At 33.5% G+C, this 27,743-nt stretch overlaps 1 protein-coding gene and 1 non-coding gene across 2 annotated transcripts in view; one reads left to right on the top strand and one right to left on the bottom strand.

Moving 5' to 3' along the window:
- The window catches only part of LOC129228508 (protein 4.1-like), a 109,165-nt gene that overhangs the window by 20,263 nt on the left and 61,159 nt on the right, over nucleotides 1-27,743 (top strand). The window lies entirely within an intron of this gene.
- Nucleotides 24,671-24,743, bottom strand: Trnaa-agc (transfer RNA alanine (anticodon AGC)). The gene has a single exon. It is a non-coding gene; the product is annotated as a tRNA-Ala (tRNA).

The following is a 27,743-nucleotide window of genomic DNA, read 5'->3' as shown; positions in this document are numbered from 1 at the left end:
ACAAAGACAAATTTGTACTAATATGGAAAAAAAACTATTATAGAAAATGAATTTTTTTGCGTATTAAGCTTGTAGGATAATAGTTGTTGTTTAATAACTTACTTTGATACAAAAAGATAAATAAATAAAAATAACTTACTTTGAATATCTTTTTTCTTTCTTTCAAAGGCATAAAGTATTTCAAGAAATGCCGAAAATATATCAAATTAAATTCGTTATCCATCTCATAGAGCACAAAATAAGCAGAATAGGTCCGTTAAGAACTTAATCGAATGAGAAAATGTATGTTTGAACTTTTGTCATTTGTTCTTTTTCAGATACAGGGTGCATGTTGCACAATCGGGGTTGATCAAAGATTCTTTTTTTTTTTTCATTATACTTCTTTTGAATGATGTCTTGCCGTTCTGTCTCGTTAAAAATATCTTGATTGTGAAAGAGCAATGAATAGTACCGATTGCGTAATTTAGAAGTTCACAATCGAAAAATTAATCTAGTGTGTGGAAATAAACACTTCTTGGAAATTCCAGAATTGTTTTCTGAAATCGGGCTTTTTGAATAGATATTAAATGAAGTAACCTCCGAACGTTTACATATGGTACAAAAAAAATATATTAAATGCAAATATTGAAAAGAATGAGTAAAAAAGCTTGTTTGATGCATGAATAAGTGAGAGTAAATTTCATGAAAGGTGAGGATTTTTGACTTCAGTGCCATTACAATGGCGGGGGAGGAGGGAGGGTAGCTCAGAGAAAAAATGCTAGGGGTTTTCTGTCGTAGCAGATATGTAACCAGGATATCATCTTTATATAAGAAATAGATTTTTCTTGTTGTATCCTCTCTCACTTGCTGTGGGGGGTGGTCGGCACACCCAGCAAATATTTTAGGGGTACTCAAGCACCGCATTCCCGGAGTCGGTGCCCCTTGCTAACTGCACTTCACTGCCACAGGTTGCAAACATATGCATTTACGGGATCATTAACCATCGAGTTCACTTAGCGGAGGGTATACTGTAAATGTGACCGCGATCGGTCGAAAATTGAACCACCAAAACTATTTCGAAAGTGTAACTTACACAAATCAATCTTCAAAATATCCTTCTGTAGGTTACAATAGCTTCAGTCTCCACCCTCGTCTTTTTTTTTTTTTTTTTTTTATTATTTTAGTTTTTTACATTCTCTTTATTATTAAGTGATTGCTTTAAGCCTTATTCTTATTTGGATTTTATGTAAAGTCCACATAGGTTTGGGAAACTTTTGAAGAAAAAACATTGCTCAAAATTTATGGCTTCCACCTTGATGTAAGTTATCCTCTTCAATTTTGAACACAAATACGACTATCTATTGAATTCAATATTAATTATTTTATGATTGAATATGCAAATGAATAAATTTGTAAAGCATAATAATTTTCTTTGAACCTCGAAGAAAAGCTTTCAAAAGTATCCGGACTCCGGACCCCATTTAAAATTACTTGTCGTCCCCTGGTATTGTGCAAATCAGATTTCATCGCTTTGTATAGTGAGTATCATAACTGAAACTTGTCATCAGAAAAGTTTCTAGACATTAAGCGTCTATTTGCAATACTACCCTGTCCTTTCCTGCAGCAATACATTGTTGATTTTACAATGTTAATTACATGTAAGAATTAAGTTGAATGAATTCGACTGAATTTTCGAGATATCTTTCATCGATAACTGAAGATGGTAATTACTCGTTACTTAAGATGGGGAAAAGTTTGTAGATTTATTACAAATTTATCTTTCTTTAAAAATTAATTAGTAAATTGCATCTGCATAAACGTTTAGTGCTAAGACTTAGTGCTTTTAATTTTTTATGAAATTAACATCTATGGTATGGTCGATGGATCATTTGGACTTTTTTTCTTTTCTTGTTCCTTCTTTTTTTTTTTTTTTTTTATTTATTTAAATTTATTTATTTATTTTTACCACTGGAATTGACTTCTGAAGATTTTAGGCTGATATATATTTAATTTTAATTCATATATAGATGACACTTAGTATGACATTAATACATTTAAATGCCTTCAAGTTTTGAATTCCCTTGAAATTTAGTAAAAAATCAAGAAAACATTGCTTTTGACTTTTACAAGACAACATGACGTCTTGGAAGGACAGAAAAGCATTGAAATGTGACATTGTTTTTCAGTTGCGCAGCCTTTAAAAACTTGGCTTGAGTAAATGGTTAAAACTTTTCAAAGTCAAAATAAGTGATATCAGAATGTTTTTCTAAGTCGTAAAAAAATCAAAATAAATTATTACCTCGCATTTCATGTGCGAATTTCTTTTCATTATTTTTAATTCGTTGTTGTGAGCGTTTTTTACGGTTGACGCGAACAACGCTACAGGTGCATCACTCAATTTTGTGAGCCAATGGGTTAATGATGTTTCATCTTCAGAGGTGCTGCGAAGTGACATACCTTCCAGCATGTGGGAGGCTACAAGCTGATGTGATATAAACAATGACCTTCGTTTTCATGTCCTCCCCCCCCCCACGGAAAAGTCACATTAGTTTTCCTGTTATGTATTCATGGCCTAAATTATTTAACAATCTTCATTATTTTCTCTTTTTTTTTCATATTAATCTTACGTTTCATGTTTCATGAGGGTAGTTGTAAGAAACTCTTTTTGAAGAATATAAGAATATCCAAGAGCAGTGACCGTGGAACCTGTAGTACGCGGACCACTTGTGATCTACAGGTTGAGAATCACTGCATTTGGATTTTTAGTTCTTCAAAATGGATTTCTCTTTTTTTTTGCAATTTTCGTGTGGTCCGTGAACAGCTAGTGAAAATTCATCATCCGACTCCCAGTAACAAACACCGACAATTCTGATGATACCCAGTAATAGATTTGAGGAAAGAATAAGTAATGGACGGAATTCCCTTTTTCTCTTCAAAATGAGCAAAAGTTCTTTAGTCTAAAACCTTCTTAAATTCAAATGAAGATGAAACGCCGGCATACCTCATGGTGGCTTGTTTCATAACCTTCCTCTACTGCCTTGTAAATACCAATTGGCTCATAAAATTCACTCTGATAACAATAGATGGTTGCACCGTATTCATGGTTCGCAGCAACATCAGTTTTACCCGCCTAAAATTCTTATTATTAAAATCCAAACTTACGACTGTCTGTTACTGGACCCTTGTCTGCTATTGGTGCCGTTATCTTAATTTTTGTGAAAATATTATTTCTGTTATGTCCGCTTAGTATTCCGAAGGGTACCAAGATGTCTTCACTAGTGAAAAGGTTGATAACCTCTGCCTAAGTAGACGATCTGGAAGTATTTTAATGAATACTAATTAGTAACTAATGTTTCGAAAATAAAACTATACACGAAACTGAGAATATTTTAGATTTAATGAAAAATCTCTTTGGTTCATCTTTCAAAAATTAAAAATTCTCAGAAAGAAAAAGACATGAACAGTATTAGTCCCGTTGAATGAGGAAAAATAAATATCCTGATTTGAAAGAAAGGATTTTTTTTTTCATTTGCTGGTACAGTAAAACCTGTAAAATTGACCACTTTTGTAAGTTGACCACCTGTCTATGTTGACCGCTTTTGTCAGGAACGGAATTTATCCTATCTTATATAATGAAGGAAAACCTCTGTAACTTGACCACCTCTCTATCTTGACCACTAATGTACACCAAATTTGATTTGAAGTATTGTAAAAAGCCTTTTGTAAGTTGACCACTTGGTTTATTTTTTAAAACTTAATGTAGCAAATTGTTTTATTATTATTTATTTTGCAGCTTTCCAAGAATATTTTCGATGCCAGACTAGCATTTTACCAACTAACTAAAACAGCAGCATAACTAAACCTCCTTGTAAGTTTAACCCACATGGGAAAACTACTAAGAACTCTTTTATTCTCCAAACTTGTTTTTCTTTTCTTCTTTTTGAGATTGCTTTTTGTACTCTCTGTTCAATGTGTCAGTAGAAAAGTACAAAGTATTTTTTTCCAGTTGCAATATTTTGTGGTAACACTGGAATTGTGCTAAAGAGTAAAGTTACTTGCATTGCAGTATTTCTGGTGCAAGGGATTAAGTGATAGGACATTTTTATTTTCAACTTCCTTTTTAACTATGTGTGTCCGTCTTGTTCTTTGTGTTATAGTAAAACTATAACACAAAGAACAACAAGCTGGACTTCAAAATGGATGGAATGAAAAAAAAAGTTAGTTGAACTTGAGAATGATAAAAAGTATAAAATGTTAAAATTAATTGAAATGGGAGAAATCCAGAGAAAATTAGCTGACACATATGGAAATTCTAAAACTAGTGTCTAATAAGTCGCCAAACTTCAATAAGGAGTTATTTTGTTGAACAATAGATCATCATGGTTAAAATGTATATGAGAGAAAAATAAAGCGAAAAATTTGTTATTTTTGATTAGTTATGAATTTTTGGGAATTATTAATATCAAATAAGTAACTTTTCATAAAAAATAAGGGGTTTTTTTGATCAATTTGAATGAAATTTTAAATTTGCATGACACATTATACGTCATTCTGGGAAAATAATCTATAAAAATATTTGAATAACATTTTAAATTTTTGTTTCAAAGTAATGTTAAACAATGAAACTGAGTTGAGCAGAAAGAGTAAGTATCAATTAGTCAAAAAATGAATGCATGGTGCAAGAAATGACAAAAAAAAAAAAAAAAAAACCTTTATAAGTTGACCACCTGTCTAAGTTGACCACCAAAGTACTGCACCGCAAGTGATCAACTCACACAGGTTTCACTGTATCTCTCTTGGTGCCCCTCCCCTGTCAGCGCATTAAATTCCCATAAACCATTACAAATTTTCAGCAGTCAGCTAGCTATGTGAAACAGTGTCTCGCTTCCTGACAAAAGGTCCCTTGGGAAAGTTCCGACTTTTATTGACAAGTGGCAGTGCCCCCAAAAATCATTTGCCACTGCCAGAGTGATATGTATGTATGTGTGTGTGGGGAGGGTGGACCGTTCGATCGCTTAGTGTCGTCTGCTTCACTTATTACTCATCCCTCTAATGCTTACTTCTGACTCACATGAAGTCGTTGTTCGTTCTTTCTCGTTACTATGTTGTCACTACTGATGATGATCGCAATTAAGTTACTTTAATGCTAGAACCCCTTGAAAGGACAGGCCGACTTATCCGACATTTTGGTTCCAAGACAGCTTTGGATCCAACCTTGTTTCTAGTATTTATAACTACAGTATTATATATGCTGGTTGCTGTTACGTGAAACAATTGATGATAAATTAAAGTTGAGTAAAATGCCACTTAAGGTAAATGTAGAAAGGTAACTTAGTTCGTAAATTCAACAAAAATGTATCGGAAAATATTTACTGCAATAAACCTCATTTTCACACCTTGTTTATTTTGAATTATGTATTATTTTAATCTTCTTCATTTACAGAATAAAATAAGCAAACATCAATCAGGCAACACATCCAAAACTTGGGCACCAATTTTCTGCAACGAGGCTTTTATATAAATACTAACTTTTTGCCAACCGACAATTTTGGAACCAAAATGGCGGATAAGTCAGCTCCCCTTATATAGCGGCCTTACTTTGGGTAGTTCGAGGCTATATGTACGTATAAAGAAAGAAAAAGACTTGTCAATATTAGTGCATACAGCAATTTTGGCCTTTATGTTATTTAAAAAAGATTAATGGCTTCGCGTCTGATTGCTTTCCCTCACTCACCAACTCGCGTTTGATTCATTTCGAGAACTATTGATTGTATTGACAGAGTATTCGGTACTTGATGGTGCTTGTTTACATTTTTGCTCGCTAATTAGTCAATTTTTTTTTTTTTTTTTTTTTTTTTTTTTTGATGCCTGTTGTTGCGTTATATGGTTACTTGAAATTCAATCGATACAAATTAAGCTTCTTCCCAAAAAGAGAAATACAAGGATAAAATCAAGAGCTATAAAAGCACTCAGAAGTAAACTTCTAAGGAATATTTTTAGAGAAATTATGGGGCTTGTCTCAAATGCATTTTTCAGCGCCTAACTCGTATCTTTTAGTTTGTCAATTTTCTAAAATTTAGTGCCTTTTTCAAGCTCCTAGCTGCAGATATTAGTTTTCACCATGCTCCCCCCCTCCCCGCATCGCATTAGGTAGGCAGAATAAGTGCACACGAGTTCATCGAAGCTTAACCACAGACCATCCCTTCCAGGGAGCTTTTCGAACATGCTTTTTCCCCATAAAAAAAGTCAGAATTTAGAATAGAGATATTTCTTTAAAGTAGTATTTTTCTTTAAAATACTACACGAAAATTTAGGAATGTCAACAGAACTTTCGGAATATTTTACCCGAGCCTTTTATTTGTATTGTTTAATTTTATTTTACGTATTTATTTATTTATTGATTTTTATTATTATTATTATTTATTTATTTTTGTGGATTTTAGTTTGTAGGAGTAGTAAGAATACATTTTATTAGTTATCAGGGAATTTTCAGTCGTTTAGTAAGCTGTCGTATTTCTCGTAAATTTAAAGCGTACGGATATCATTTAAATGCGCAGTGATGTGCTTCATTCCAACTGATTATCAAATGTGAGAGTCAATTAGGCTTCCTGTTCAACAGAGCGTTCATGTGTAACCTTTTTAGCAACTTCTCAGCCACCGCTCCTGTATGATTTATGTGTTGAAAGCCCTTTTATTGCATTCTAGTCTTTTGTTAGAATGCTTCACAAACGTATAAGCTCGGAATTACTTCTCTGCCTGGTCTTTTTAATATCGTCATGTACATTTGGGAACATTTAATGAAATAGTATGATAAAAAAGGAACTCCAGTTTTTTTTTTTTTTTTTTTTTTTTCTCTCCGTCGTCATTCATGATTAATGCCAGTGGTTTTAGGCAGACAAAAACTTCGAACGATTTTTTGCAATTTTTTGGCTTGTTGCCATCCGGATAAGTTGAAAATGTGAATTTGATGACATTCGATTTTGACACCAGCACGCAAGGGGAAAATATTGCTCTGGTATGAATTAGATTTAAGTTTATCTTTTAAGCTTCATAAGTCACAATTTTTGGAAGGAAAAAAAATGTAAAAAATACTTCTTACTTGATAAATTGTCGCTTCATTATTGATTTAGTTGTAATTAAGAGAAAAGAGTTTTGGGTTTATTTGCGCCTATTTAGAGATGAAAAATACTATCATCTTCAGTGATAGTTCCTTCAGTCAAACTCGCTAATAGCGAGTGTGAAGGGACTGCGATATTTGCTCGTTCCAACCGAGTGCTCGTAAAAAGCAAGTTCGCGAAAAAACAATCATAAAAAGTCATTATAGTTGCTTTTTCTTCTTCATTTTAATTACTGTATAGTACCAAATAAATCGGTTATACTTTGCTTTGAATTGTCGGAATGTCTATTTCTTATGTCATTGTTTTTGAGGTATATACATATACACACATGTAATATTTTTTAATGTTTCTTTAATCCTTAAATTTAAAAAAAAAAATTGTTGTCATCGCTTGTTTTCAGAATTTATGACTTATCACTTACTTTTTGGTTGACTTTGGAATGTTAAAGTAAATTTACCAAAAAAAAAAAAGATAAGCTGAGCTGGAAAGTCAATAGAAATTTTACAAATCACAAAAACATTGCTCGCTTTAAGCGGGTTTTGCTCGTTAAAAGCAAGTTATGTTCCCATAGACTTAATATTGTAATAACCAAGTGTTTCTGATTTCCTCGCAAAATCCGAGTTCTCGTTAAATCATGGCTTCTTATAAGCGAGTTCGACTGTATCGTATATTTAACAAAATTAAAATCGTACATAAATTACAGAAAGAAGAAAAAAAAGATTAATGCTGGATTGCCTAATGTCGCGAGTAATATTTCATCGTGTCAGCTAATGTTGTTGCGTTAGGCCCTCATGATTACCTATTCTCCTCACGTCATATCTGTCTCTTGGTTTTACTCTATAACTGTTTTGTACTATCCTACAAATCTTCGCCTTAATTTTAAGAGGGTGCGGGATACATTTTGAAAAAAAAAAAAAAATTAAACATTTTAGAGTTTTGAAATTTTTTGCTCTGGTTCTCCATCTATTAAATAAGCAAAATCAAACCATAAATATTAAAAATATATATATATATTTAAATTTAATTATTGTTATTTTTTTTAATGGGGTCGCTTTAAATCGCTAAAACTCAAAATATTCTTGGTCAATTTTGAAATTTTTTTCGTAAATCTAAACACAAATACTTAAGATCTAATTTTTTTTTTCGGCAATTAAAAAAATATGAATTCAATAAAAAATAAATATTTGAATGAAAATTTTGAAAAATTCTAAGATATTTTTTTGTCAAAAAATCACATCTTTTTAATTTTTTTTTTTTTTTTTTTTTTTTTTTTTTTTCACATTTCTCCGAATAAAATTCAAGTAAACTGTTTAAATGGCATATGCTCCATATTTCATTACTTTATCTTTATCAGTTCTTGACTTATACGAGTTAGAAGGTAAAGAATCGGGAAACATTGCATCATGGGGAAAAACGCTTTTAAAGTTAAGAATAATATTAATTAAATGCAAGCAACAAAAATAATTATATCTTTCGCTCTAATTAAGATAAAAACATTCAAACGGCATTTTAAGCAAAAAAAAAAAAAAAGACTGAATTTTTTTAAAAAATGATTTTATAAAAATGCAAAATGTGAGGATTTTTGTGTCCCTAGCACCCTTAAACCAACTCCGGATTGTGATCGTTGGAAAGCTACTAGATATCTGCCTCTTGGCATGCCGATAGTGGGGAAAAACGTGGCTAAAACCGTCCTGGCAAAATACATTTTTGGCAGTAGTATTTGCCTAAGTGCTAGAAATAATAGTTACGGAGTTCAGATGAAGCTAGTTTAATTTTTAGTAATTTTAACTCTAATCTAATTATTTTAAACATTTTAATCTTAAAATATTCAATACCTCGCTTAAACGGTAATCTAAATGTTTATTTTTTGCTGTTTTAGTAAAATGCTATTAATTAATGCCATGAATGCTGAACATAAGAAAGAAGAGAGCAATTAACAATAAAATAACTCACTGACTTTTGATTTAAACTATTAAACAACAGTCATAACTGTTAAATGAGCAATTCTTAAGTTAATTTGTAACAGAGAAGTTATACCAATTTGGCTATGTTTTCAGAGAAATAGAAATTTTTAGAGTAAAACTCTGATTAATTTGCAATATAAATGTGAAAAAAAAAAGTAAAACTCATATTAACTAGATTTTTTGTATAAATTGGCATGCAAAATAGTTCGATCTCATTCAAATTCAATTAAATTCTCTATATCAGAACTTTTTTTTTTTTTTTTTTTTTTGAATTTTGCGTTACAAAGTTAGAATTTGCGTTTGAAGCATTTCCAACCATTTGGCTAGCCCCCAAAAAAAATTACTGCTCAGAATACCATTTTAGTGCACTCGTGAGCCTATAGCGGTGAACTAGCGGAGTGAGCTCGGATCACAAAGAGCTATAGCGAACAGAGAGCAGCAGCCCCCTAGTATAATTTGAATGATAGTTGTCTGTTGTACTCCCCCCCCCCCCAACTCTAATTTTTTTTATGATTGATTTATGTTGTTTTATTAAAGAATACTCAGTGGAATACAATGGGTTTTTTAAATTCCGAATCCAATAAAGAGTCGCTACCATTCCATTTAAATAATTAATCCTCAAGTGATTTCCCTATCGTATCGTTAAACGATAAAATTATAACTAGAAAAAAAAATAAACTAACGATTTTTTTTTACTTGAATTTTAGGATGTGAAAGCTCTTAGGAATGAATTAATTTATTGACTTTTGTGTGAAATAGAAACATGTAACATAATTGAAAAATTATCTTTTGTTTGATTAGTTATTTTCTGCTGGCACATTTTTGTTTGATGTCCACTTAAATTTGATTGATTATAGTTCTAAACGATTTAACTCAATGCTATGATTACTGAGAAAATCATCAAACTTGATAAATTATCCAATTGAATTGTGACATTAATGAAGACAAAATGAGGAATTGTTAGAACATGCTTGAGTTTCTATGACATTGATTGCAGAGTTCACTAAGTTAATTTTCCTCTCTCCGTAATTCTTCATTTCTTTATAAATTATTCCAATTTATTCTGCTCTGTATCATTGTGAGATTCAATCACTAAAAGAATTGTGTTTTAATTCGCCCAAAAATTTGCAGAAAAGTTTCTTGAAGTGTAGTACAAAAAAAAAAAAAAAAAAAAATATGTTGGGGGGAAAATACTCTTGTACCTCCTTTGAGAGATATTTTTTCTGTTCCCAATTTCTTTGATTAGAATAATGTATTGATTTCTAAAAGAAAAAGGGACATTCAGAGAGAAAAATTGGCTATGAACGGATAAGTATTGAATGTAGTGGTGTTTTATATTCAGTTTTTATCGAAATATTAACTGGTGAAAAGTGGCATTAGAAGCGTATGCAGAAGAAGAATGATCAAAAAATAAAAACAAAGTTGAATAGTAAAAATTAAAAAATATCGTCGTATAATTGCACAAAGTTGCAGATTACTGCAGACACGTGTTTCAGGGTTGCAAGGAACCCCTTTTTCAAAAAAAAAAAAACACCAGAAAATGAAACAAAACTGAAAAATTTCGGTAAAAAGAAAAATAAAGATAAATTGAAGAAAGGGGGAAATGTCAACCGCATTACAAAAACGAAAACAAGTTGAAATAAACTAAGCAAGATAGATAAAATTGAATCTAAAAAATAATTTTAAAAAATGAAAAAATATGCAAAATAAATGAAAATGGATGGGGAAAAGAACAAAATTATAAAAAAAGAAGTCAGACAGTAGAAAAATACGGAATAGCTTTAAGATCGTTCTGATGGATGGCATTTTTGAATAATTTGATGAAAATTAGAATCAAGTGTGATTCTAATCCAACGATGTTGGGCAATACTAGGCTTATTTAATTGGTGCTTTTTCACATAACTTTGATGCTCTTTCAAGCGAAATTTTAAAGCACGCCTAGTGCGTCCAATATAGCAAGATTGCAACTGCAATTAATTCTAGTAACTCCTCAACAATTAAGAGAATGAATGGAATCTTTAAGAGAAAAAAACGAAAGTTTATTAATAGGAGAGAACAACCCCTGGAATTAGAAACGTTTTAGTATCTTTAACAACCTGGTAGCTTACAGATGGAAAGAATAACAAAACAACCAAATTCTTCCCGATGAAAATTCGGTTAAGAACATTAGTTTAGGATTTATTAGAAGGTTTTCTGAAAATGGAATCAATCAAATTGAGCGGATAGTCTCTATCACAGTTTTAAGATTGTTAAATTCCGCTTTAATAGGCTCCGGTGAAGAACAAATATTGATAGCACCATAAACATGAGTATTAAAAGCAGAATATTTTTGACTGGTAGGATGAGATGATAGTCTATGAGGAGCCTAAAAAAACAGCAAAAGGTTTTGCGTTAAACATTAGTTTCAAAACCAAAGTCAGTACGAGATACGAGAATATCAAGAAAGACAAAGCAATTATCCTGTTATTTCTCACCAGAAGATTGAATATGAGGATCAATGGAGTTTAAATAGATAAAACATAATCTTCTGAAATGCTTGCCGAAAACTACTGATGACCGTTTTACCTCCGACATTCCACTGCTGACACCGACAGGTATTGCACGGCCCTTGAGACCGACAGCTAGTGTACGGCCCTTGAGAAATTTTCTATACAAAACTTTAAAAATTACACGCATTGTAAAGCACACACCATCCGATGGAGAACTTCAAAAAATAAAAAAAACCTCAAGTTACTAAACTTTGCATTGCCTTTTTTTTTTTACATTTCAATAGGGGAAAAAAATTAAATTTCTACAATTTATCATATTTGGTATCTATACATAAAGCATTCTCAGTATAGACCTTTAAAAGTTTATGTATGTTAATTTTTTAGCTAAATGTATACACTGTACATGCTTGCATCAACTTATTTACGTCTAAGGAAGTGAGAACTCTGTATAAAGGTAAAAATTTCCAGTTCCTTGAGTGTCCCTCAATTAGAGACACTTCTGTACTAGTTTTTCAAGATTAATAATTTTACAACTTATGCAAATTTTCACGAACTGAAAAAATATGTACGTATTATAATGCATTTTGCTTTTTTATCAAAATGAGAAAAAAAAACAAATATTTTTGTCAACACAATTTTTTTCCTCCATAATAATTTTAAACCGAACTTGATTTCTTAGTTTTGTAAGAAACCTTCTGGTTGAAAAGTACTCGACTTTTAATATGTGTGCTTCCTTTTCTTGAGGAAGAGAGATCAAATACCGGGACTATTGATGTAAAATACCCGGATATTTATTTTTAGGGGTAAATACCCAGGGTATATACCCGGGTAAATACCCAAAATGGGTATTTATTTCAAAAAATTATATTCAATTAAAATACTTTTCTGCATGTATTCCACTATGTATATATATATATATAACCAATCATATACAAAATAATAAATTTTTGCCCAAAAATTGTATTTTGATCACATATTTAAAGAATTATTGTGTGAAGCAACTTAGTAATCTAATATGATATTACATTAAATGTGTTGGTCACACAAAACGTTGATAGCCAAATTTCAGATATAAAAAGCCATTCTACGAAAAGTAAAAAGCTTAACTGGTTACAAAAAAAAAAAAAAAAACATCAATTTTTTAATATCTTAGTCTTTTATAACTTTTATAATCCAGTAATATGTCCCTTCGTGACATCAAAATGTAATGAAAAAATGTTGCTCAATTTATTATTACTATTTATTTACCTATATCTTTTTCAGAAATTTCCCCCAAACCTAGTTCAAGTGTTCAGGCGTATTCAGCATGTCTGTATATATATATATATATATATATATATATATATATACACACACACACTAAGAAACATTAACATAATCTGCATTTTAAACCTGGACAATTCAAACAATTCAAGTTAAATTGAATCAAGCTTCACTACTCAGTTCAACAGGCGCCACAGGCAGCACTTTGATACTGGTAGACAATAAATTTAATAGCAAAAAAAATTTGATAGCAATATAAAATTAAAAAAAAAAAAAAAACGTAAAATTGAATAAAAATCCCAAAACACCCTGGCGCCTCATCAGGGGGCTACTCCTTTAGGGTAGGGAAAAACCATGAGATGTTTCGTGAGTGCTGCATGCGAAATGCTAAAAAAAAGCACTAGTACCCCGACATCTCACAAGTCAAGCAAAGGGGATACCGGAAGTCAAAAATATAAGCATGACAGAAATTAAATATTTAAAACATTTCCAAACAAAAAATAAAAGCATCACAGTTATTAATTAGAACTCATTCAAACAACAAGAAAAGACAAATGAACTCAATTTGCAAGAGGAAAAACCTGGGAAGAACATAAACATGAAGAACACAATAAAGAACATAAAGAACACAACTTTTATAAGCTTGTAAATGAGATTTTCGTCGAGATGAACTGGATATTTACATATCCAGTTCATCTGTTAAAAAAAATTATAATACATAAATTTTTATATTTTTAATCTTTCATTTTACGGTTTATATTTAAAAAAAAAAAAATCATCACCTTTTGGTACCACCTATTTTTTTTTGCAAAATGCGCTATCACTAGGGGGATTTACCCTGCCTTCGGTTAAATACCCAAAAAAAAATTACCTTCCCACCCTACATCACTAATTGCGTGTATTAAAAATAGTTTTAATAAATTTTTATCACAAATTACCGGGGAGCAAATGCAAATAAGCAAGGCAACAGAAAACAATATTTTGATTTTTTTTTTTTTTTTTGCTTATTAGTGTGAAAACTGTTTCTATATTTGCCACATTATCACTTAAACACAGGGGTGATTGTGTTCCGGTATTTTACCGGATTTCCGGTTTTTTCATCTTGATTTCCGGTATCTTCCTCTTCGAAAATACCAGAACTCCTATATTTTCAGAAAAACCCACTTTTGTAAAATTTAGGTTGATGTTTAATGAAAAGCCGAAAGTCCAAATTGAAGACGTTTGGTTTGGTATAAAGCTTAAGATACCGTCATATTTTGCAATCTCTATGGTAATTGTTGAAGAACAGCTGGTTTGGGAGATGGAATAAAGGCTAGATAAGAAGAGGAAGGAGGGTTACTTGATATTTTCCCCCTTAATATTTTCTTTTCAAGATGTCTAATAGCGTTTCTCTGTTGCATATCTTAATATGCAGATGATGTAACTAGGAGTGCCCATTCCCTCCGACTGCGATGGCACCCCACAATTTTACCAAGCCCCTTTTTTCCTCAAAAGGATTCAGATACAGTGGAGGAAAGATAACCTTCTTTGAAAAATTTTAAGAAATGAGAAAAATTAAAAGAATTTAATACCCTCCATGCACATGGACGTATTAAGTCCAATTAAAACTTCGAGTTTTAGCCCCAGCAAATAATAATGTATATAAATAATGTGTACATACACGTAATGTGTATATCAAAACACTTTTTCTTCTTGGAAAAAAAGTTCAGGTATTTTTTCATGGAGTCACAATCACCCGTGTAAACAGCAATAAAATAAATAAATAAGATCATTATCTTAATAACTTTTCAGTTTATTTTTCCAAATATCCCTCATGCTTCTTTTTTTTCCCCCCCATTTTGGATGTGACTAACCTAGATTGTGATTCTTAAATCCTCAAGAGTTCATCATTGAATTGCTTATACTTCTCCAATTATGACATTGAAAAGAAAGATTCTTTGGTTAACGATATGTTTCTTTCATAATTTCATCAAGTCTGTCAATAAAAATATTATAAACTGTGTAATACATATGTATCAGTTTTACCAATTATTTCATACTTAGATTTTTTTTTTTTTTTTTTTCATTTTTAATTTCCCGTTCACTTTCTGCATTTTTTTTTTTTTTTTTTTTTTTTTTGTAAAATACCCAGTTTTTGGGTATTTACCCAGGCCTTGGGTAAATACCCAAAAAATATTTACCTACCCGCTGGGTATTTACCCGATCCACATTACTAACCGGGACAGATATTTTGAACTGGTTATCTAGAAAAGTTGAGTATAACTTTCTCTGTTACTAGCTATCGAATAAAATCAGAACTAGTCCATGGGAACAATAATGTTGCAAAAATGAAGTGTAAAAAATAGTATAAAAACACTTTTTTGGGCCATATTACAGCATTTATTCGTCGTGAAAATTTTTGCTGCCTCGTTTAACAGCTTTCTTTCTTTCCACCGCCCCCTTCCTCCTCATAAAACGAAAAATTACAAAAGATCAAATTTTACCCATTTTTTAAATGATGTAAAAATTTGTTTGTTAGATGTAGATCTACAGATACATAGAAATCATGATGAATGATTTGTCGATATAATTTCGGGTAAACATAGGTAAATAGGAGTTATACAATTTTGAAGCAAGTTGGGGAGCGAAATTCAATTTTTTAAATATCATTGCTTGCAAAAGGTGTGCTCTAACTAAAAGTGAAATAATATCTTGATGATTCAAGTCGTTTCATAGTTAAAATATTAACTCTTAGGAGTTATAGAGAGGGTGTATTATCTTTGACATATGGTATTTATTTTAAAGGGTGTTTTTTTTTAGAGGTATATAACTTTAGGTTCAAATAAAACACCGTTGAATGATATAAATCACCATGAATTTGGCTTTATTCGAAAGATGATTCTTTGCCATTTTTATTTATATGTGATTTCTGATATATGGCCACTTCGGCTGCCTTGGAGAACGTCTAATCAGGAAGTCCAATTTTCTATCACTTTTTGCAGCAAGGGGGGCCACATATCACTCACATACGTGAGTGATATGTGGCGAATGTTCTTGTCCAAGGCGTCAATCGTCTGTGGCTTATCGGTGTAGACCTGAGACTTCATACAGCCCCACAAAAAATATTCCAGCGTAGTTAAATCGCATGATCTCGCAGGTCAATTCACGGGTCCATTAAGCGAAATTATTCGTTCACCAAAAGTTTCTTTCAATAAATCAATTGTGACACGCGCTGTGTGGCGTGTTGCACCGTCCTGTTGTCTATTTATGATGAAATGGCAAACCAAACTAAACACAAAACAAGTGACAACTATCAAAATGGCCCACAGATCAAACAGTGTTCCCGACTTAAAGTTCTTTACCTCTAAAAAAACACCCTTTATAAATTTTTGATGACATTTTATTTTTTTGTAATTCATCACTGCATTAAGCTGTAAATTACCGCCCATAAGCTAGGGCTTGGGGAGAACTACATGCAATATACCTACAGCCGGTTTTCACATCCAGTTACGAGTTTCTTCCTTATTATGGACACATCAGTCTGGAATAGTGAATAACTGCGACATTGGTTATGAAAAGGCCCTTTTTGTGTCGCTTTAATTTTTTTTTAGTGTCGCTTCAAATAGCTCGGTAGATGTCGGGAACTAAACTTCATACACATCTTTCTTAAACTCAAATTGTGTGAAAATGCAGCCTTAGGTTTCTTTGAAGATAAGTATTTCCGCTTGAACTAGCCTACTAAGTTTCCGTTCGGTGTCTCGAACCTATACCTTTCGAATTCAATCTGTTTTAAGTAATTTGTGGATCTCGAAACTGATGCACGAGAGCGTGACTGGAGCGGAAGTGGCTAAAGTCACGGAAGCTGTGAAATTTGACCCCGGCAGGTGGCTTTCTAACCTATCGTGGTGTTCTTGTTTTCAGGTACTCATATACACTCACAACAGGCGGCATCGTGTTCTTTAACTTGGATATCGTAGCCAAGCATGTACTCAATGCATAAATACTCCATTACCTTGTAGCAGTGACATTAAGGGAAGAAGAAAGAAATTGGATTTTTTGACATGTTGAATTCAAATAATGTTTTTCGCATTCAAGATGATGTGTGTGTGTATGTATGTCGACGCGTGTGTGTATATGTGCAGACGTGAGGGGGGGGGGGTGAGCATGTGTTTGTATGTGATAGGTGTATATGTATGTGTGTAGACGTGTGTGTGTGTAGACAGGCGTGTGCACAGAAATTTTGGGGCAATTCACAAATGATTTTTACGCCCTCCCCCCCCCATATTGTTTACCCTTTACGTCCCTACATATATTTCACCCCTCATTTTCAAAATCTCAGGCCTTGTTCAGATTCAGGCTCGGGTCAACAGGTATCCCTTCTCCCCCCTCCCCCGCCGTGCACGCCCCTCTGTGTGTGTATGTGTATGTGGACGCATGTATGAACATACAGGCTTGTGTGAACATACACTGCAGGAGTGGTCCTGCTCGTGGAGGCCGGTGGACTACAGTTCGCAGAGTTAAATTTTATGTTTAAGTTAAGCCTTGAAAAAACGCAAACGATTCGTAATCGTGGCGACGAAAAGGTGTTCTCTTAATAAATGTTAAAATAACGAGCTGAACTTACTCTCGTTGTCATGGTAATCTGAAAAATCAGAGCAACATCAACGTTGGTTAAGTGAGGATAATAAGCAATTCGTGATTGCTCAATAATGTAGTTTCAGTTTAGTCAAGTCTGCAAGTGCAGTTGAAAATAAGAAACGTTTCTGCTGACGGGGAAAAAGTAAGTATTTGTCCCAGATGGGGAGTTGTATAGGAGTATAATAGGGGTTCGTTGGCTCTTGGCGATTTGCTTGCTTTCTACATTGGCAAAAGCGGGAAAATATCGTTTACTTTGCCACCATGTTTGCTCCTCATTTTCCATTTTACTAGAACTTTTAATAACTTGATGTCTTTGTTTAGCAGATTATTTTACATTTTTAATGGAGCTTTCAATATTATTTAACTTTGTTGGAGTACGGATTATTTGGGTTTTAATGGAACATTTACTTCTATTTAGCAGCGTGTTTTCTTTATTTAGCTGGTTATTTTGCTCTTTAATGGGGCATTTATGTAACTGAGTGACCTAGTTTATTAAGCCCTTTTTTTTTTAAAGGGAACTTTTAAACTTGTTTAATGTAAAAGTGATTTAAAATGACAAAACAATGTGTTAAATCTTCAAATAAGTAGTTTCCATCTAATTATGACCAAAAACGGTGGCAGTTGTAGTATGCCTCCAACTAGGCTATGTTCATTTTTCAACAACGGTAATTTCAGCTTTTCGCCAGTATACTCCAAATTCTACCATACATTTAAGTCGCAGATGCAGCCTCTGTAATAAGCTAAGTCTGTACCCATTCACTCTCCATTTTGGTCTTCAATATGACGAAAGGGGAGATGAACGAAAGGCATGCGCTGCTGCATGTAGGCGCGGGCCTAACGAGAGGCCATGTCAGCCTAGTCGGAAACGAGAAGCCCGGGCCTAAAGGGGGGGGGGCACACTGACGCAAAAAAAAGAAGAAAAAAAGGAGGGGGGTTGGCTCCCCGAATAAGAGAAAACGTAAAGTTAAATAAAATTTTACTATTTTGGTATTAATTGTTGTAGCGCTAAAAATAGAGAAAATTGTTTTCTAGGAAGCAGTTTTGATTTTTTTTTCTTTTCCCCCTTTTTTCTTCTTACTCGCTTTTCTTTTCTTTTTCTTTTTTTGGGGGGGACGGGAGGAGGCCCGGCGACATAACTGACAAGGGGGCTCTCTGCGGCTCTTTTTTTACATGAATTTTGATGACGTCACTATTTTGTCATGTTAAAGACAAGGGGAAAGTGAACATGCATGAGTTTAGACTTAGCAATAAAATGAAAGGATGCTTTTTAGGCACTGCCCGCTGGATCACTATGAAAAGTTGGTATCCTTATATGTAAAGCATTAGAATAAAATTGCCTTATGTTCGAGATCTGCATGTTTAAGCAAGCAGTTGTTACCAACTGAAGCATACAAGCATTGACTAGACCTTTCAGATGCACTTAAGATAGATATTATCAAAAGAAAATTTTATTATTTTGGTTTAAATGAGCTGAAACAGCATTACAACTCTGCCCAAAAGTATTTTTTGCAAAATCTTTAAAACTCCAGAATGCGGAAAGACGAACGGTATGAGTTTAAGACATGCGAGTTTGCGTTGTTGAAGAGGACCATTGCATATTTTGGCAACTGAATCATTTATTTCCCCAGCTATTGTTTTTGCTCCCAGTTTAAAGAATAATTAGTTAAAAAATTTTTCTTCACAGGTTTCAAAACATGATAGTTACAAAAAAAAAAAAAAAAATTGAAAAGGAAGGGAAGAATCAGTTATCAATATAATTAAAATCTATGCGCGCCTGTCTATGTCTAACCCTATCTCCTCCGGACTGCCGACGCTTTCCAGGTCAATACTGGTACCGGTACCGATTGGATAACAGGATATCCGAAGGAAGCTATTCCGCTCAGTCTCACTCCTCTATACTTTAACCGGCCGGAGATATAAATTGAAAACTATACCATTAAAATCCTTCAATGTATATACCGGTGATGTCAAATTTTGTGATACATTGCCAAGTTACAGGCAGCAGGGAACGGAGCTCCCGAGGTACAACGCCGAATGCAGGATTTAGCCCAGGCACCGCAGACAGTGAGGAGGAGGCGAAGCCCCCGAACTACACCACCTTTGGCGACGTACACCATCCCGCCGGTGATCGAGACGCCGTAGGCGATGAGGTAGAAGGCGCAGGAGAGGGGAGGCGTTCTCGAGCGAAGCGAGGAGGGTGCGGGGCCCCAAGTCTTAATATTATTTTGTGTTCCTGATCTCTCCTAATTTTGGTGCATGTGACACTTTTATTGGGACTTTTCTTGTAATCCCTACAAGCACTAACGATTAACGCAGCCCGAATTCACCTTCTGGGGGGAGGAGGTTTCGTAACAGTCTTTACATTAGCATGTGTTAATTACTGTAATAGAATTGGCAGTAGTGTTAAAATCAAGTGTTCTAGGCGGGTTTGACCCCTAAACCTTCCCCATGCTGCGTCCTTGCTTGGAAGAAAAAGGAATGAATTTCACGTAATATTATGTTATGTTTTAAGTCCTGATTAATAGCATAAAACACACCTCTCTTTAGTGTTTCTAAATATTTTCGATCGGTAATAACCACGCCTATCTTACTCGCAGGGTAACTATACCTTCCTTTACTATCCTAATACTCCCGTGTCTTTATCTAGTCATCAACTCGCCAATAAAAAGGGGAGCATATTCAATCCTAGAGAGTATCAATCCACCAGGGCGCCTATCTTTTAAGGGAGGTCACTTCCCATAGCAACCGCCTGGCTCGCCGCCAGTCCCTGTTCTGGAGAAGTGCATCAGATACGGTTAACTTTTGCGACGGATCACCGAGGATATCAGTCCGCCACTCAATTAGCAGCGATTGGAAGAGGACTTATTTAACGTGGACGGACAATAGAGTGATTTAGAACGCCAACGCGACGGGTAATTTAGACAAATGAGATGACAAAGGAAGCGCCCTTTCGGTTCAAAACAAGGCTGGGCCTTGGAGGTGTTCAATTCGACTTAATTCATGTCATGGTTTTGAGCGTCAACTTTTAAATTGTGTGACTTTTTACTGTTATGTTTATCGAAACAAGGGAAACATTACGAATACAAGAGCATGAATTAAATTGGTCTTGTAGCAAGATTATTTTTAGAAGCTTTTATTATATGTACTCTGATCTGGTGTCAGTGTGTTTGGGATAAGGTTTTTAATCGTAAGCTAAAAACAAAAATTGAATAAAGTTGATGCGTAAAATCTAGTAATCATTAATTATGTTACAATATATATATATATATATATATATATATATATATATATATATATATATATATATATATATATATATATATATATATATATATATACTAGCTGACCCAGCCACGCGTTGCTGTGGCAAAGAAGTTGGATTAAAATAAACTTGAACTCATTATTTTGATAGAATCAAATAAATATTTTTAATAGAGCTTAAAATAGTATAGCCGATTTTATAACATATGAGATTGATAATGGGCGTTATTCAATGTAAAAACGATTCCTAAATGTTCCTGGAAAATTATGGGCAGCTGATGTGGCCAATTTCTGCCAGTATCATGTCAAGCCAAAACCCGGAAAGTTTTCCGATAAAAGTTAATAACCTTCCTAAAATCATCTCGGAAGCCTCTTGAAAAATTCGAAGATCTTCCCGTTTGAAGTTAGTCGTGTTTCTGGATCTTTAGTGTAAACTTAGGAAGGGATACAAAAAAAAAAAGCTTAGCACCTTTCTGATTTATTAAGGAACTTCTATAAACAATAATGCAAACATAGCCAAAGCTTAGCCAGAACTGCAAGCAGTTATCGAAAATTTTTACTCAGTAACGTTTCGGATTTTTTTTTTTTTTTTTTTTTTTTTTTTTAACCGTGCAGGCTGAAGAAAGTACTTATTGAATGCAATAAGTACTAACTAAATTTTCTATGGAAAAAGCACTATACTTACGCTTAGTAAATTTTGTAAGTATAACTTCCGCAAAAAAAAAAAAAAAAAAAAAAAAAAAAAAAAACTTGAAAGTGATAGTAAATATCGAAACTGATTGTAAAATAACCGAATGTAGAAACTAAGCGTAAACCACCATACACTTTTAGATTCTACACTACATTTTATTCACATTAGCTTTCTCTATAGTTTGTAATCAATAACTTCTTTACAAAATACACTAACTAAATTAAAAACGTATAAAAATTAACTTTTTTCAATGAAGTAGTTAACATTGACTTCGAACTATTGTTTCTATTATTTGAAAACTGAAAACTGTCTAAGCACTAAGTTGTGCACAATGTTCTTGATCAACCAGTCTTTTGCTAATACGAAAAGTATGATAACTTTCCACGTGTGAGTAGGCAATATTTCGTTGCCCATAAGAGAAATATTTATGTTTCAAGTACAAACCGAAAGAAGACATTTTTCGTTCTTTAAATCTATTTATGGTCTTTGCAAAAGCTAAACGAATCAAAAATTGAAGCCTTTCAAATGTGTTTGAAAATTATGACGCTAATAATGGATTACGTGGCAACACAAACATTTCTCCTTTAAACTCTTCCGACAAATATTGTTGACTTTTAATGTAGAAACGTGTACCGTTGCGTAATTTAGGTGGGTTTAAATCGCGAAAAAGAATAAATTGTTGAGCCAATTTTCAACCGGAAATCGTGCAGACGCATTCCTGGTGTATCCAGGGAATTTAAAAATTCACTTGGAGTGTTTACTGCTTTGTTTTCATCGGCAACTGTATAGGCTTGTTCAGCATCAATGGGGAGCTTTTTTTTAAAGCCGTCAGTAATGGCTCATTATTCGCAATAATTGTAGCTAAAACAGAGTCATTGCTCTTTTGTTATACGTTGCAAATCAGTGTTAACTAAGCCGGTGGCCCAACTATCAAGTGACGGCATATCATAATAACCAAGTGGCAAATTTGAAATTGAAACGCAAAAACCTTCAGTTAAAACTAAAGCTTCATATTCATCTCTGGTGTAAAATCTGGATTTGGACATTTGTGTGTTTATTAAACTTTATGAAATACGTCTTCAAACGTGAAAGTAATATAGTTTCTCCTTAAAAAATAATGATTGTGTTGGATAGTATGTCGTCAAAATTATTTTAAACAGTTGACGAATACTGTTTCTCCTTATGTCAAACCTGCATTAGAAAGTGTCAACTCCCAATGACTTTGTGCGACCAATAAATACAATTTGCGACATGCATCAGGATATGTATTTGACAGTCGACAATTGACGATCCACAAATATTCGTGTCTGTTCGGGAATGTTTACCGAAAATAAAACTGCTACAAAACCAGCGCGATTACAGAGGCAATTATGATTTTTAAAAAATTAAATTTATCTGGAAATAGACTCTCAATTAGTTCACTTTTCGTCTCAACGGCAGTGCAGAAATTGTCTGGCTATTTGTTGTACTGTATATTTTGATACAGTTCAATTTCACCGCTTCCAATACTCAGCAATTGCATAGAAAATACTTGTGCGATTGGATTATTTTGCGTTTATACTCGCATGTTCATGGCCAATCGCATTATCTCGTCATTACGCTATAAAAAACGTTTTTTTTAAACTTGCGTTGATTTCATCGGAATAACTGGTAATGTCTGCCAAAAGTCCCCAGACAGTATTCAGACAATTTCGCCTAAAAGTTTATCGTTGCCATTCAAATCTTGCATAATCCTATGATGTGCTTCGAATGAATGCTTTTACTCATGAGCCATAGTACACATATCCCAAATTATAATTTCACTATCTTGCAACACTACAGACATACCACGTCTTTTTTTTCTTTATTGTACACATTGCGTTTTGTTTGTTATGAATATCTAATAGGTAACTTTAAAGCTGAATGTGCTGTTCGTGTACCATCTAAAAAAAGTAGCAGTAATGCCTGACACTGCAATTGTCACTGCAATTTTCTGTTGCGAATGTATCTTTGCAAGAATTAATGATATTAAAAATTTCCTGGGGAACAAAATAAAGAAAATAATTGTTTTCCGCTAAAATTCATTAACTTTCCTGAAATAAACCTGGAATTTTTTTGAAGAATTCAGTAGTCTTCTTGGTTAAAAAGGCAGTTATGATTCTGGCACCTGCAGAGAAGCCTAACGCAGGATTAATATAATAGCCTGGAACCTTCCTGCTTTTCTAAGAAAGCTCTCAAAGCATTAATACACGCATTGCCAACGCGAAGACAGACTCTCAAGTAATTAACTCGAATGTAGTCCCTCTGCAACTCTTGCAAAGCTTTGTGATCCAGATAACTTTTCGCACTCATTGGGTGTTGAGTCAAGCCGGACAAACCGCAATCACTCCGAAACCGATATACCAATTAAATACGTTTAGTTAATCTTGATACTGGTGGAGAAAAATACTTTTCACAACGGTGTGAAATCTGCAATTTGTAGCAATTCAAGGAAACGTTTTGAAAAATATAGTTGATTTTCTCAGGAAGTAAATAATAACCTGTAATATCCCGAAACGTTATATGGAAATTCTAAGCAACATCTCTGAGTTTTTTTATCATGGTGTTTTTAGCAGTAAGTCATACGATGTTAGAGTTATATCGATTAATTAACTTACACCGCCATCTATTAAGAATTTTTAGAACTAAACAATTAATTCACACTATTATTGCATAATTAATATGAAATTTGCAGTAAAAAATTATAAAAACTATCCTATCTTTTAAGTTGGACCAAATGACACATAGATATGAAATTTGAGAAAAATCGGTTGAGTAGTTTCGGAGTTTACCCCGAACAAACATCGTGACACGAGATTTATATATATATATATATATATATATATATATATATATATATATATATATATATATATATATATATATATATATATATATATATATATATATATATATACCATTTATGTTGATAATTAATAAAAGTTTTGAAAGATTTCTCTTTAGCGAACATGATATTCAACGTCTTTTAGCTCTAAAGATCCATCTAGATTACATTTGTTGAAATTATGACATACTTTTTTTTTCTTAATTATTATACTGAAGGGGGGGGGCGATGGCGTACAAACAATACGTTTATTGGAGAGAATCTGTGTGGAAGGCTTCAGTGTGCTTTGAGACACTAAACATTCAAACAAGCAAAATACCATTTTTTTTTTTGTATGATTTTATGATAAATGAAAATTAAATTTATTTCCTGAAAATAAAATCAAACTTATTTCGCATTAAATTTTTTTAATGAGAGGGAAAAAGTGGAGGCGCCGGGTATCGATCCCGGTACCTCTCGCATGCTAAGCGAGCGCTCTACCATCTGAGCTACGCCCCCTGTATACCTTGCTGTATACCAAACATTTAAATAGAACATCAGAGAGTGAGAAAATAAGGTCATCCCTTATGCCTCGGGAGCAGGTGTGTCCATATCATTGTTGGCTCTTGATCTTGATCCTCCAAGTCGTAAATAAAGTAATGAAGTGTTTCACCTCGGAAATCTACCACAAGAAAAATTGAGCGGTACATTAAAAAAATGCTGTAAATTCTTCTGTTCCATCCCTAATGTTTTTATAATTTCCGATCTTTGAACCAGCATTTTAGTCTCTCAGCAGAGCTAAAGTAGACGAGCATGATAGTTGCTGGCCTGATTTTGGCATTACGTATTTCGAGTAACTGCTCAAGTTTTTGTTACGGACTGGTCCATAATCATGTCACACTTTTTGATCCCCTCCCCCTTTGACATTAAGTATCACACTTCACCATACCCTCTCCCTCCCCCTTTTTTTTGTCACATGTTACGCTATTTTTTATGACCTATTCTTTAAAAAAAATGCGTGACTGTCACATTCCTTGCTGCTCCCTTTCTGTCTCTCACCTTGTCACAATTTCACAAACCGCCTCCCCCCTAAAAACGTGACATCATTTATGAAAATCCCCTTAAGTTTTTTTTCCTCATTTATTTATTTATTTTTATTTTGTTTATTTATTTATTTTATTTATTTATTTATTTACTTTTTGACAAAGAGGAAGAGAACAAAGTGATCTTCGGGGGGAGGGGGGTCATGGCGCGTGACGCAGACTGCGCCATTAAAATTTTCAGAGAGCTCAATCCAATTGCTTGGATGTGCGTGTGTGTCTTTGCGTGTATGTTTGCACTTGAGTCCCGAAGTTTTAAACATTGTCTCTGTTTTTACGGTGAAATCTCGTTACAACGAAATATCCGTTTCAACGAAATAAATGTTGAGTCCCGTTTCAATCGCTGTTATATATATTGTTTGAATTCCATTGCAACGAAAATCCCGTAACAACAACTAAAATTTTCGACCCCTTGAAGTTCGATGTAACGAGGTTTCACTGACATATGAGTATTAAGGCCCATTAGGTATCACATACTGTCTAGTATCAACTTTATTAGTTGCGTCCTTTTTAGCCAATCTCAGAAGATGAAAATGCTCTCTAAAACATAAAAATCAAATGCTTGAAACCAAATTGGATGACATTAAAACCACTTCATTTTATTGCCATGATATCCAATACAATGCAGCTGTAAATCTTAGTACGTTGTGGTGTAAAGGTACGGCACAGTTCAAGAAGTTTGCATTATCCTCGAAAATATGGCGAAGATAATGGCGTTTGTGAAAAGAGTAGTAGATATATTTTATTTTTCCTCGCATGCATTTTCATTTCACTTTTTAAGTTCTTTCTTTTGTTCTTAAAGTTCTTTCTATCGGAATTAATTATGAAGAGTTCTTGTATCAGCTTTTTCTTATTTGTATGCACAGTGGCGGCGACCCCCCTCCCCCCCCCACTAATTATGGTTCATTTATTTATTTATTTATTTCTGATTAAGGAACCCTGACTAGAAATTATTTATTAAAAAAAAACACAGAAATTTCAAAATTTTCAGAACATAATTATCTGTTTTACTTTGTATATCTGTGTACGAAACATTATTTAGCATAAGAAGTAATTTTTAATTTATGTATTCATTGTTGAGGCATTAGTAAATCAATTGTTTTACTTAAAAACAAGCCATACTTGAAATATACCGCCAGCTCAGTCAATTTCAGCCGAGAACTGCAGTTTCGTGCTTATTAGCACTCATCAGCCCGGCACAGGAGTGACTGAGCTGGAGGTACTTTTGTTTGGCACTTTTGGCTTCCTTTAGAGGTTTTCCACCTCCAGCTGAATCTCTCCTATGCCGGGTTGATGAGTGCTAATAAGCAAGAAACTGCAGTCCTCGGCTGGAATTGACTGAGCTGGCGGTGTATTTCATGTACTATTTCTGCCTTAGGCTTTGGCTATAGGGCGGTAACTTACTGAATAAGCCATACTTGTTCAATGACATTATTCCAAGTGTTTGACATCTCAAAATACTTTAGGATAAATAATGTAAGTCTAATTCATAGCTAAGTGTTTCTTCGGGGAAATTTATTGTGTACAAAATGTATCAAAATCTTAATAAAAACGTGTGTTATAAGTTGCTAGATTTACATCAATTACCACTCATGTGCTCTCAAAACCAGCCCTGGCAAAATTTTGTACTTCTCTCCCTCTCTCTTTTTCACTTTTTTCTCCTTTTTTTTGGCGGGGGGGGGGGGGTGCCGCTAAAAGTCCTATGGCTTTTAGTTGTCGTTCTTTTTTTTTCTTTGCCCCTTCCGCCCCCCTTTTTCAGTTCCAGTCGCCGCCTATGTGTATGCAGACTGGTAGAACGGGAGTTGTATTTGTTTGTTGTGCAAGGAAGACCATCTCTTGCTCCAAGAGATGGTACTAGTCTCAGATGCGAGTTTCTTCTACTATTTGTACTAGTCATCTCTTAAGTTTTTAAATTTGGCAGCCTTAATTTATTTTTAATTTTGTTTTCTTACACCTCTTGGCTTCCACGTGCTTCCAATGATGATGCGTGATGACAACTAGATATGAGGCAGTGAGAAGCAAAGGGACATATAATCAGGACTTAATTTGCATGGGAGCTTACGGGAGCTCAGTTCTTGCAAGTTTTTTCAGTTTTAAGTATTTCTTTTATATTTTAGATGGAAATTAAGCTATTTACGCATAAAAAAATCTGAAGACGCTCCTACAGTTCTTCTGTTAGAAAATAAGCCCCTAATAATAAGAGCACGTTTTAAAATTTAGAGTAATATATTTATAGTTCAAAGCCTAGGTAGCATTTCATTGAAAAGTGTTTCGAAATCATGCTGTATAGCAGCACCAACCAGGACTATTAGTACCAGCCCATACCTTAAAACATAGAAGTTCTCCTACCATTTCAATTCAATTTATTTCAATCATGGTAATATTTTTTACAAAAATGCATTTCACAGATAAAATAAAA

This window comes from Uloborus diversus, chromosome 8 (assembly GCF_026930045.1).
Source record: "Uloborus diversus isolate 005 chromosome 8, Udiv.v.3.1, whole genome shotgun sequence".
NCBI classification, from domain to species: domain Eukaryota; kingdom Metazoa; phylum Arthropoda; class Arachnida; order Araneae; family Uloboridae; genus Uloborus; species Uloborus diversus.
This window is presented reverse-complemented; position numbering and strand designations above follow the sequence as displayed.